Source organism: Pinus tabuliformis, chromosome Q (genome assembly GCF_031772625.1).
Source record: "Pinus tabuliformis cultivar Carrire ecotype Pingquan chromosome Q, CPIR1, whole genome shotgun sequence".
Lineage (NCBI taxonomy): Eukaryota > Viridiplantae > Streptophyta > Pinopsida > Pinales > Pinaceae > Pinus > Pinus tabuliformis.
The window spans coordinates 22,467,982-22,478,067 of NC_142296.1; positions in this window are offsets into that span (position 1 = coordinate 22,467,982).

Below are 10,086 nucleotides of genomic sequence, written 5' to 3' on the forward strand. Positions count from 1 at the left end.
AGTCAACAAACAGATGAGGGTAAAGTTCCCTCACTCTTCTAATCTCAATCCAATTGGATCTGCTTGGATTTGTGCCTTTGAGTCCCACACGAAGGTACTCCACATTCCCTCGTTTTGAAGTTCTTGTTTTCCTATCAAGGATAGTGCCTTGCTGCAATTATTCAAGAAATTCAGGAGAGAAATATTCTATTGAAGAAATCTGAACATGCTCTCCTTAATCTTCAATCAAAGTCGGCTCATATAATTTCAAATTGTCAACATTAACAACTGCATACATTTGCATATATGGAGGCAAATCCAACTGGAAGGCATTATTACCAATCTTTTCTAGAATCTTAAAAGGTCCATACCTTATTGGTTTCAGTTTTTTACCTTCTCCTTTAAGCCTCTCCTTGATAATGTAAAGCCAAACTTAATCTCCAACCTAAAAACTGTGGTCAACATGATGCTTATCATGCGTTGTCTTTTACTTAGCTTGGCTCTTTTCTAACTTTTCTTGAACCATCTAATGCACCAATTGAACTTGTTCAATGAATTGCTTGGCCTTAGCAATGTCACTATGACCAATAATAGCAACATATTTCCCAAAGATAAAATTTAAAGGAGATTTTGGTAAGTATGCAAAGGATGCCTCAAATGGAGATGTTTGATTTGATGAATGCTTTACTCAGTTGTAAGCATGTTGAATGTAGTGTAAGTGTTCATCCCAAAGCTTAGGATGTTTGTTGCAATAACTACAAAGAAGATGTACTAGCGTTTTGTTCACCACTTTTGTCTGACCATCGATTTGTGGATGGAATGTTGTGCTCTTTTTCAACTTGGTGTCCATGAGTCCCCATAAGCTTGACCATAATTTCTCGACAAATCAAGAATCTTGATTAGAAATAATGGATTTGGGCAACCCAAAATGCACCCATACATTTTGAAAGAAAATTTGTGCAGTATATTCAGCTGTAACATGCTTCTTACAAGGCATCAAAATACAAATCTTGTTGAAATGATCCACCACAACATAAGTATAATCATGATTTTTTTAGACATAGGAATTCCTCCTACAAAGTCCATAACACTTTCCCAAGGATGGGAAGGAACTGGAAGTGGATTATACAATCCTAACTTTCTATTGCTAGGCTTACTTGTAGCACATAAAGAACATCCTCTTACATATCGTGACACACTTTCATTCATACGAGGCCAATAACAATACCTTTGTAATTGTGCCATTGTCTTGCCTACACTAAAATGGTCAGCGATAAGAGAAGTATGCGCTTCCCTTAAGATGATGACTCTTTCACCCTGTGGAATTCATAGCTTGCCAAGATGATACAAAAGTTTATCATGAACATGGTAATCTAATTCCTCTACTTGGTTGCCTTGACACAAAGTTTCATATACATATTTAAAATCATCATCTAAATCATATTGTTCAACATAGCTCTCATGCATGATAAAATTATGCTTAAGAATAACTGAAGCACTAACAATTTGTCTAGAAAGCATGTCAACAACTTTTTTATAGATACCTTTCTTATACCTTATCACCAAGTGGAATTGCTGCAAGAAACCAATCCATTTGGAATGCCTCGCTTATTGTATCTTGGTTTTTGATTGTAAGTATTGCAATGGTTGATGATCAATGTGAATGATAGCTTACTTTCCCATCAAATAATGTTTCCATTTTTTCAAACTTTAAACCAATGCATACAATTCCTTGTCATATGTTGGACAGTTAACTACTGCACCATTAAAAGTTTCAGAATGGTAACATGTGGGCTTACCATGTTGCATCAAGACCACTCTCATGGCATAGTCACTTGCATACGTTTGTATCTCAAATGGTTGTATTAAATTAGGAAGTGCAAGAACTGGAGTTGTATTGGTTCTCTTCTTCAATGCATCGAAGGCTTTTTGCTGCTTGCCTCCCCACTAGAAAACCTATTTCACACTTGTCAATTCATGTAATGGAGTTGCAATTGTATAAAAGTTAGAAATGAACTTTCTCCAATATTGGGTTGCTCCCAAAAAGCTCCTAACCTCAGTTACGTTACTGGGCTTAGGCCAATTTACAATGAATTTGACCTTTGAGGGATCTATTTTCAATTCACCCCCTCCAACAATATGTCCCAAATACACTAACGAGGTATTTCCAAATTCACATTTAGACATCTTTAAAGAACATTTTTCTTTCTTGAAAACATCTAAGATTTTCCTAACATGCTTGACATGTTCTTCACGAGTTTTTTTGAATATCAATATGTCATCTAAGTAGACAATCACAAAGTCATCAAGAAAATTCCTTAAGACATTATTCATAACTCTCATGAATGTTTTAGGAGCATTAGAAAGCCCAAATGGCATAACCAACGATTCAAACAAATCGTGCTTTCTTTTGAAAATTATCTTCCATATGTTTCCTTCAGCGATCCTAATATGATGATAGCCACTTCTCAAGTCCAACTTAGTGAAATATACAACATCTTTCAACTGATCAAGTAAATCATCAATTCGAGGAAGAGGGTAATTATTCTTCACCGTAATCTTGTTCATGGCTCTGAAATCCACACACATGCACCATGTACCACCTTTCTTTGGTACTAAAACAATTGGTGACCCACATGGCGATGTGCTTGGTCTGATGACCCCTTTATCAAGCAACTCTTGGATTTGTCTCGTGATTTCTACATTCTCCATGACTAACATCTTATACATGCCAATGTTTGGAAGAGGACAATCTTTCTGCAATTGGATCTCATGTTGGATTCCTCTTTTAGGAGGCAATCCTTTGGGTTCTTGAAACATTTCATCATAGGTGTTAACAACCTCAAATAAATCAGATTTTAATCTTTTATCCCATCCTTGGAAGGATTCATTTTCAACATTCTGTTTTGGTTTGAACATCAAGAGTACAAAATTCTTACTAGCATTAACAAGCCTCTTCATTTTTCCAGCATTCACAAGTGATAAATTCAACTTCTTGCTATGTGCTCTAACAATGTACTTAATCCCATATTTAAACAAGTGATATTAGTTCTCATGGCCATGAAAGATGGCTCTTCTATCATATAGATATGGACTTCCCAAAACAATACCACAAATTTCAAGTGGAATAACATCAAGCTCTACCTCATCTATAAAGTTTGCAGTGATGGAAAATATGAGTTTATATCTTTATGTCACATGCAATTTTTCATTATCACATATCCAACCCAAAGGACAAGGTTTAGGATGAGGCATGGTTTCCAGATTCAATTTCTTAACAATGTCTTTTGAAATAAGGTTTTCTTGTGATCCACTATCAAACAATGTATCTATCTTGGTATGTTTTGAAATGACTCTAATGTGGAAAAGCTCTATTATCTCTTTTTCATGTTGAGTTTAATTAAGGCTACTTGAATAACTAGTATTTGCAATAGAGTCCTTACCATTAAATCCCATGGTTGTGATCTTTGTATCATCTCCAGAATTCGATCCTAAATCATGTTGTGTAGTTGTTGTTGTACCTCTGAGTTGATAATGGTCAGCTATCAAGCCAGAGCATCTAAGATAATTGTTTTGGAGTTTTGTTTTAATTTGGAAGACCAATGAATGAAACAGATATAACACTATAATGCCTAACCTTTTGAATAATATTAATACCAAAGCAGAGGGCTGCTATAAAATTTCACACAGTGAAATAGCTTGACTAGTGGTGAGTAGAAACAAAAAAAATATGATTATCACAGTTTTTAGCTTGAAAATTAAATAATCATAAGTATGAAAACCTCTTACCGATGTTTAGAAGGTTTAAGAGAATATGCTTATGCTTACAACAAGATGCGGATGATTTATTGATTTAGAGGGAATTAATTAAAGAGACAGTCCATTAAGCCATTCTCTTTATAGATTATCACTTCAGAAGCTTATAGGAATATATTGAAACACAATTGTTCCTACCTAGATATCTCTATAAGACATAACAATATGAAGAAAAAGATAATACGAAATACTGGAAAAACTTCGAGGAAACACAAGTTGTGTAAAACTGAATTCAGAATCCTTTGTTTTGTATTAAGGGTCCAGAAAAGCTAAGTACATCAAGTGTTTTGAAATGCTTCATCAAGAGTGCAACTCTCTTTCAATGGTCAACCTGGTTCAATGGTGAACTTGGTTCAATGATGAACCCATAATAACTCATAGGGAGAGTTATTTATACAACAACAGAACGAAGAAAATATCCTAAACTGTTTTTACAAAAATAGATTTATTCAAGGAAAAGGAAATATCTTCATGCAAGAAGATAGAGACAACTATTGAACTATTGCTTGTTGTCCCTGTTATTTAGGTTCTATTGTCCTTTAGACTTTGATCTTTTGCCCTTTAAGCTGCTTGGTTGTTTGATCTTCACACTGGATGTCATATTTACTTATGACCTTTCATTTGATACACTTTCATATGATACTCTTTGACCTTGTTGACTTGTCAATAACCTTTACTGTGCTTTTTACTTTTATTGTACATTTCAAGTTTTTATTGTGTATTTCAACAATAAATCATTTAGTTTTTACATGTCTCAGTATCAGGTAGTTGGATATTAATCATCTTTCTGTATATTTCATCTGTTTTTCTTTTAACTGTATGTTTTGTCCGCCTCCTCTATTTTAACATTTACTGTCTATGTGTAAAGGGTTTCTTCTTTGTTTTAACCATCACTGTGTAAATAACTTCTTCTCTATGTAAATGATAATTGTTTTCTTCTTTTGAACAAAGGATTTTGAATGGATTTCCTTGTGAATCTAGAACAAACAGGTTTTATATGATTGCCTGCAAAATACAACAATTTGTTAAGAAAAACATAGGCGGAGAGGGAGGGTCGTAATGGCTTCAGGGAACAGGATAGTGAATGGATGAAGTCCTGGAAATGTTTGGAATGTAATCGGGGGTCAAAATAGGTTTCAGAGGCTTAGGGTGGTGTAGGAAGGGTTATACGAGTTTTATTGTGTAAACGGGTGAAAAGAACAAAAGTGAGGGTTTCATCGTTTAAACGGGAAACTTTTAAAATTTGGTGCGGAAGGGTTAAGTGAACAGTGGATGGTTTTATCATACGCGGGGAGTGGTTTCAGAGGCTCATCACACTGCTTTTGGCCATGGGTGGCTTTTCTCTAAGGGCAGCAAGTTAATGTGGGACTGCCACGTAACCACAAGGGGCCCGAGCAGAACCACGAATCTCACGTGCTCTCAAAAGGTTCAAACACTTTATCAGATAGAAGAAGGAATTACAACCATTGGTGTCTAATTCAAAGACATTCCTTCAGCTTGGATCCCATCCACATTACATCAAAAGCATGACAAACTTGTAGCATTACAATACTTGCTTCAAAGCCAAATCTCATAACAACATTATCTCCTCACAATTCAAAATAATCCAGCCCCTAATCACTTAGATGAGTGGTCAATTTATATGAAGATGAAGGAGGTTTTGTCATAAATGGTGGAATTGAATGGCCTTCCATACTTAGAATTAGTTCCATGGAGGAAGGGATGAGAGGATAGGATGCACCTTAACTCATTCCTCATCCATTTTCAACCTCATAGGAGTTGATAAGTGAGGGAAACTTCTAGATGACTCCAAAAGATAAGATAATTCCCCAAACCTTATGTGAATTTCACTCATTCTTGCCCAGTGCAGGTGAAAGGAATCCTAAGTGCTTTGCAAAGCACCTGGGTAGTGGACTCAACTGCTCTGCAACGCACCTTTACAAGGGCTTACCTGCGCTCCCTCTAGAGGCTATTTCTAGATATATTCAAGTCATGAAACTGTCTAGGAAGGAGAAATTCAAAGGGGTGACTTGTTTAGGGCATGAAGCAACTGAAATTAGGGTTTGATGAGCCCTAAAACAATGATGTAGATGTTGGGATTGATGTGCCCAAATGGATCTATAACAGCTGCCCCCTAAAGCATGAAGTCGGAAAAATTCCAATGTCAAATGAAATGCTTTACGATGTGATGAGGAGGTATCGAAGTGGAAGGTGACCTGCATCAATTACAATACATATATCATGATATTTGATTTTACATGAATTGCTAAGGGAAGGCATACCCATGCTCAGCTTATAAACTTTCATTACATGTACATAAACAGTCGTCTACAGATATAGACCCATGATTGGAATGACTATCAATGTAAAGCCATTGTACATATGATTTAGTACTCCTGAAATCGCAGCCCGGATGGATGAAACTAGATCCGGGGTCTTCTATCTCGTTCAATCATTCGCTCAAGTACGATTCTAACCATGTGAATATATGATCTGAAGTCAAACATGGGAAGACACCATATGATTACCAGCGAATGATGTAAGCTGTTAACAGATGCGAGAGAAATCACCGATAATGATAATGATCCTCAAGGTATTGCAGTACATTCTGCATGGTTTGAATGGATGATTTGATGTTGAACACCATACAAAGTCTTTCAGTCAAAGGCCATTGATGTCAACCTATCACCGGAAGCGAGAAACCTGCCATTGATGCATGCAAGCCTCAAGGTACTGGAAGGGTGTTTCTAAGTCAACTTCTTGGATAATGTGTTGATGTCGACAAGAAGTGACTTGTCGCAGGAGGGCCTTGATGTATCCCACATCAACGACATGAAACGAGTGTAGTGATTTTGGAGATGGAATTTGACTGACGACACAAGGTTCAGGAATGGCGGTCATGAAAATGAAGGTTTATGAGTATTGCAAAGGATGAATTTTAACTGAATGAATTCTCTTGAACATATTAGCGACACTGAATGAATTGGCAGCATTGACCCAAAACCAAAGTAATGGATGGTGTGATAGACCATAGGTATGATAACCATCAAGCAGATAACCCAACCCAAATAGTTTGAATGAATTGGTAGCATTGACCCAAAACCAAAAGTGATGGATGGTGTGATAGACCATAGGTATGATAACCGTTAAGCTGATAACCCAACCCAAATAGTCAGAGATGAAGTGAAAGTGTCATGTTTAAGAGCGACCTGCTACCATAAAATGGTTTTCCCATTTTTCCCATTTTCCCTAGTCATTGCTGACCAGTACCTCTTTATGTTTAGCCAAGCTTGAGGAGGATAACATATGCTTGTTGTATAATTCCACCCTTCGGGTGAATCCATTGCTATTTGATGTTTTAACGAGTCTAGCGAAGGTGAAACTCGGTCTTGTCTAGATGGACAAGTTTATTGCTATTTGATGTTTTAACGAGTTTAACGACAAAGATAACTTAGTCCTTTTCATGTTTAGAGAGTTTGAAAAAGGACAAAAAGAAAACTCCACAAGTTATTTTTCGTAAATTTGTCTCTCAAGCCCGAAAAAGCATAAAATAATACGAGAGAGAACCTATTGACCATGTTTGGTCAACATATTCCTTTTTCATAAATAATATACCTCAAACCCAAAAAGGGTTAAACTTATACTGAGTAGATGTCATTTCCAATCCGTTAACGAGCTGAAAAGGACAAGTGCTCGGCAATTTTTTCATGTTTCAAGAGTCTGAAAAGAGCTTAAAGAGGACTCCACTTTAAGGAACGAGTGGTGTCTAGGATAGCAACTGGTTCTGGTGATGTTGGAACTTCTCAAAACATGTTGATTTATGTGAAGAGGCTGGCTAATAAGACCACTCATTGCAACTGTTCCTCAAAAAGGGTAAAACAACCAAGTGAAAGCGTATGATCGGCCAAGCAGATAGTGACGATGGAAGGAGAAAAACCAAGGCTCATATGGTGGAAGAGGCTGATAGAATGGCAATCAGTTTCATGTTTACACAAGCTTGAAATGAAAAACTATGCTTGGATTTAGTTTCATTTTTACACAAGCTTGAAACGAAGAACTATGCTTGAATTTAGTTTCATTTTTACACAACCTTGAAACAAAGAACTATGCTTGAACTTGGTTTTCATGCCCGTAACATGATGAAGGGGAGAGTCTCCTGTAACCATATGGAAGTCACCGTGGTGAAGTAGGATGGTTATCCAACACTTTTTGGCTTCATCCAGATAGGGACAAAGGTGAATGGGGTGATTCCCTTCACATAACCTACAGGGAAACTTAACTTTACCACTAGGTGCATGCCGCCCAAGCTTCATTACATTCACCTAAGTAGATTACTCATGGCTATCAGGTGGATGGAATGAAGGTTCATATACAAGATCAAGTGAAAGGCTCGACTGGGATTTTACGAGATCTAATCAAAGACTCGACTTGGAACTTTGCTCCAGGGGACCTTATTTCATTTTTTAATGAGCTTGACACAAGAAAAGGAACTCTGTTCAAATTCCTTGTTTCATTTTTTAATGAGCTTGACACAAGACAAGGAACTATGCTCATACTTCTTATTTCATTTTTTAACGAGGTTGACCAGGAACTATCCTCATATCCTTGGTTTTATTTTTTAACGAGGTTGACACAAGACAAGGAACTATCCTTATGGACCTGTTTCATTTTTTAATGAGGTTGACACAGTAAAAGAACTATCCTCATATCCTTGGTTTCATTTTTTAACGAGGTTGACACAACACTAGGAACTATCCTCATGGGAGTTGTTTCATTTTTTAGTGAGGTTGACACAGTAAAAGAACTATCCTCATATTCCTTGTTTCATTTTTTTAATGAGGTTGACACAAGACCAGGAACTATCCTCATAAACCTGTTTCATTTTTTAATGAGGTTGACATAGTAAAAGAACTATCCTCGTATCCTTTATTTCTCACGACCCATAAGAGGTCATGACTTCCAAGAGGTTCTCATCAGATGGGAGAACAATGCTCTAGAAGGAGAGATTTGGTTCGAATGCCCCCAGTACATAATGTATAGCATCATGGAATTGATCGTCTGTTGATGTAGGCATGGAACAGGTTGCCACATAATTAACCGTGGCGGGGAAGATACCATTGGTACAAAAGGACCATTTAGGGAATATGGTTGGCTGGAAGCCATATTTAGACCGGGAAATGAAAGCTGGTCAACGATGACAATTCTGCCTTCATGCAGCAAACAAATCACTCGAAAGAGTGTTGAAACAATAGCTCCCATGTCATAAACATAGTCACGCCCAAGAAGTAAATTGTAATCTAAAGGGCCTGGGACTACCATCACATTCAGATAAACGATTTTTCCTCCCAAACTAATAGGTAATTGAGGAAGGATCCCTAATGGTTGATTGGTTCCTTTGTTAAAAGCTAACAGATTCTGGGTAACTGGCACAAGCGGCAGAACCGAGTGCTTGCCAAGAAGTAGAGGAAAGGATACTCACTGATGCGCCTTTGTCTATAATAGTGCCAGATACAATCATATTACAAAACCTGTACTATGATCTGGAAAGGAACATAAGAAGGAACACGAAATCCTGCCAGTTGATTCCAATCGAAGGAAGTGACCAGACTACTTGGAGGGGGTACAGTAAGAATGGGAGAATTATCCCCTTGAGTTATGAGAACGAGAGGATTTTCCTCCTGTCTTGATGAAATAGGAGGATTTCCCCTAGGCTCATTAGAATCTAAAGAAATGAAAAGAACCTGAGTGGTATCATATTCACTCTCTTTGGGAAAGGTACGATTAACTAAAGGTGAAACTGGGTCAACTGTTATCTTGACCTGTTGATTTGGGTTGGGTATAGACTTATAGGATTCACTTTGAGAGAGAGTGGGTTTGACCAACGATTGATTTTGGTCAGTCAATTCATCAACTACCGAAGGATTTAGGGAGAGTTTCTTGTAACCAGATGGAAGTCGCTGCGGTGAAGCAAGACAGTTATCCAACACTTTTTTGGATTCATCCAAATAGGGACAAAGGTGAATGGGGTGATTCCCTTCACATAACCTACAAGGAAACTTAATTTTACCCTTCTTTCCATGAACTTTACTACCACTAGTTGATGGTGTGTCACCAGCATGATCTCCAAAAATTGATGACACAGGATGATGTGAACGAGAAGACCATTCTTCTAATATCTGAGGAATATCAGGACAATCTCGAAGGATATGGTCTCTCGCACAAATTTTGCATGGCTATCAAACTTTGTGAGCTTTGACGGATGGTTTCTCATCAGATGTTCCATTCAAAGAA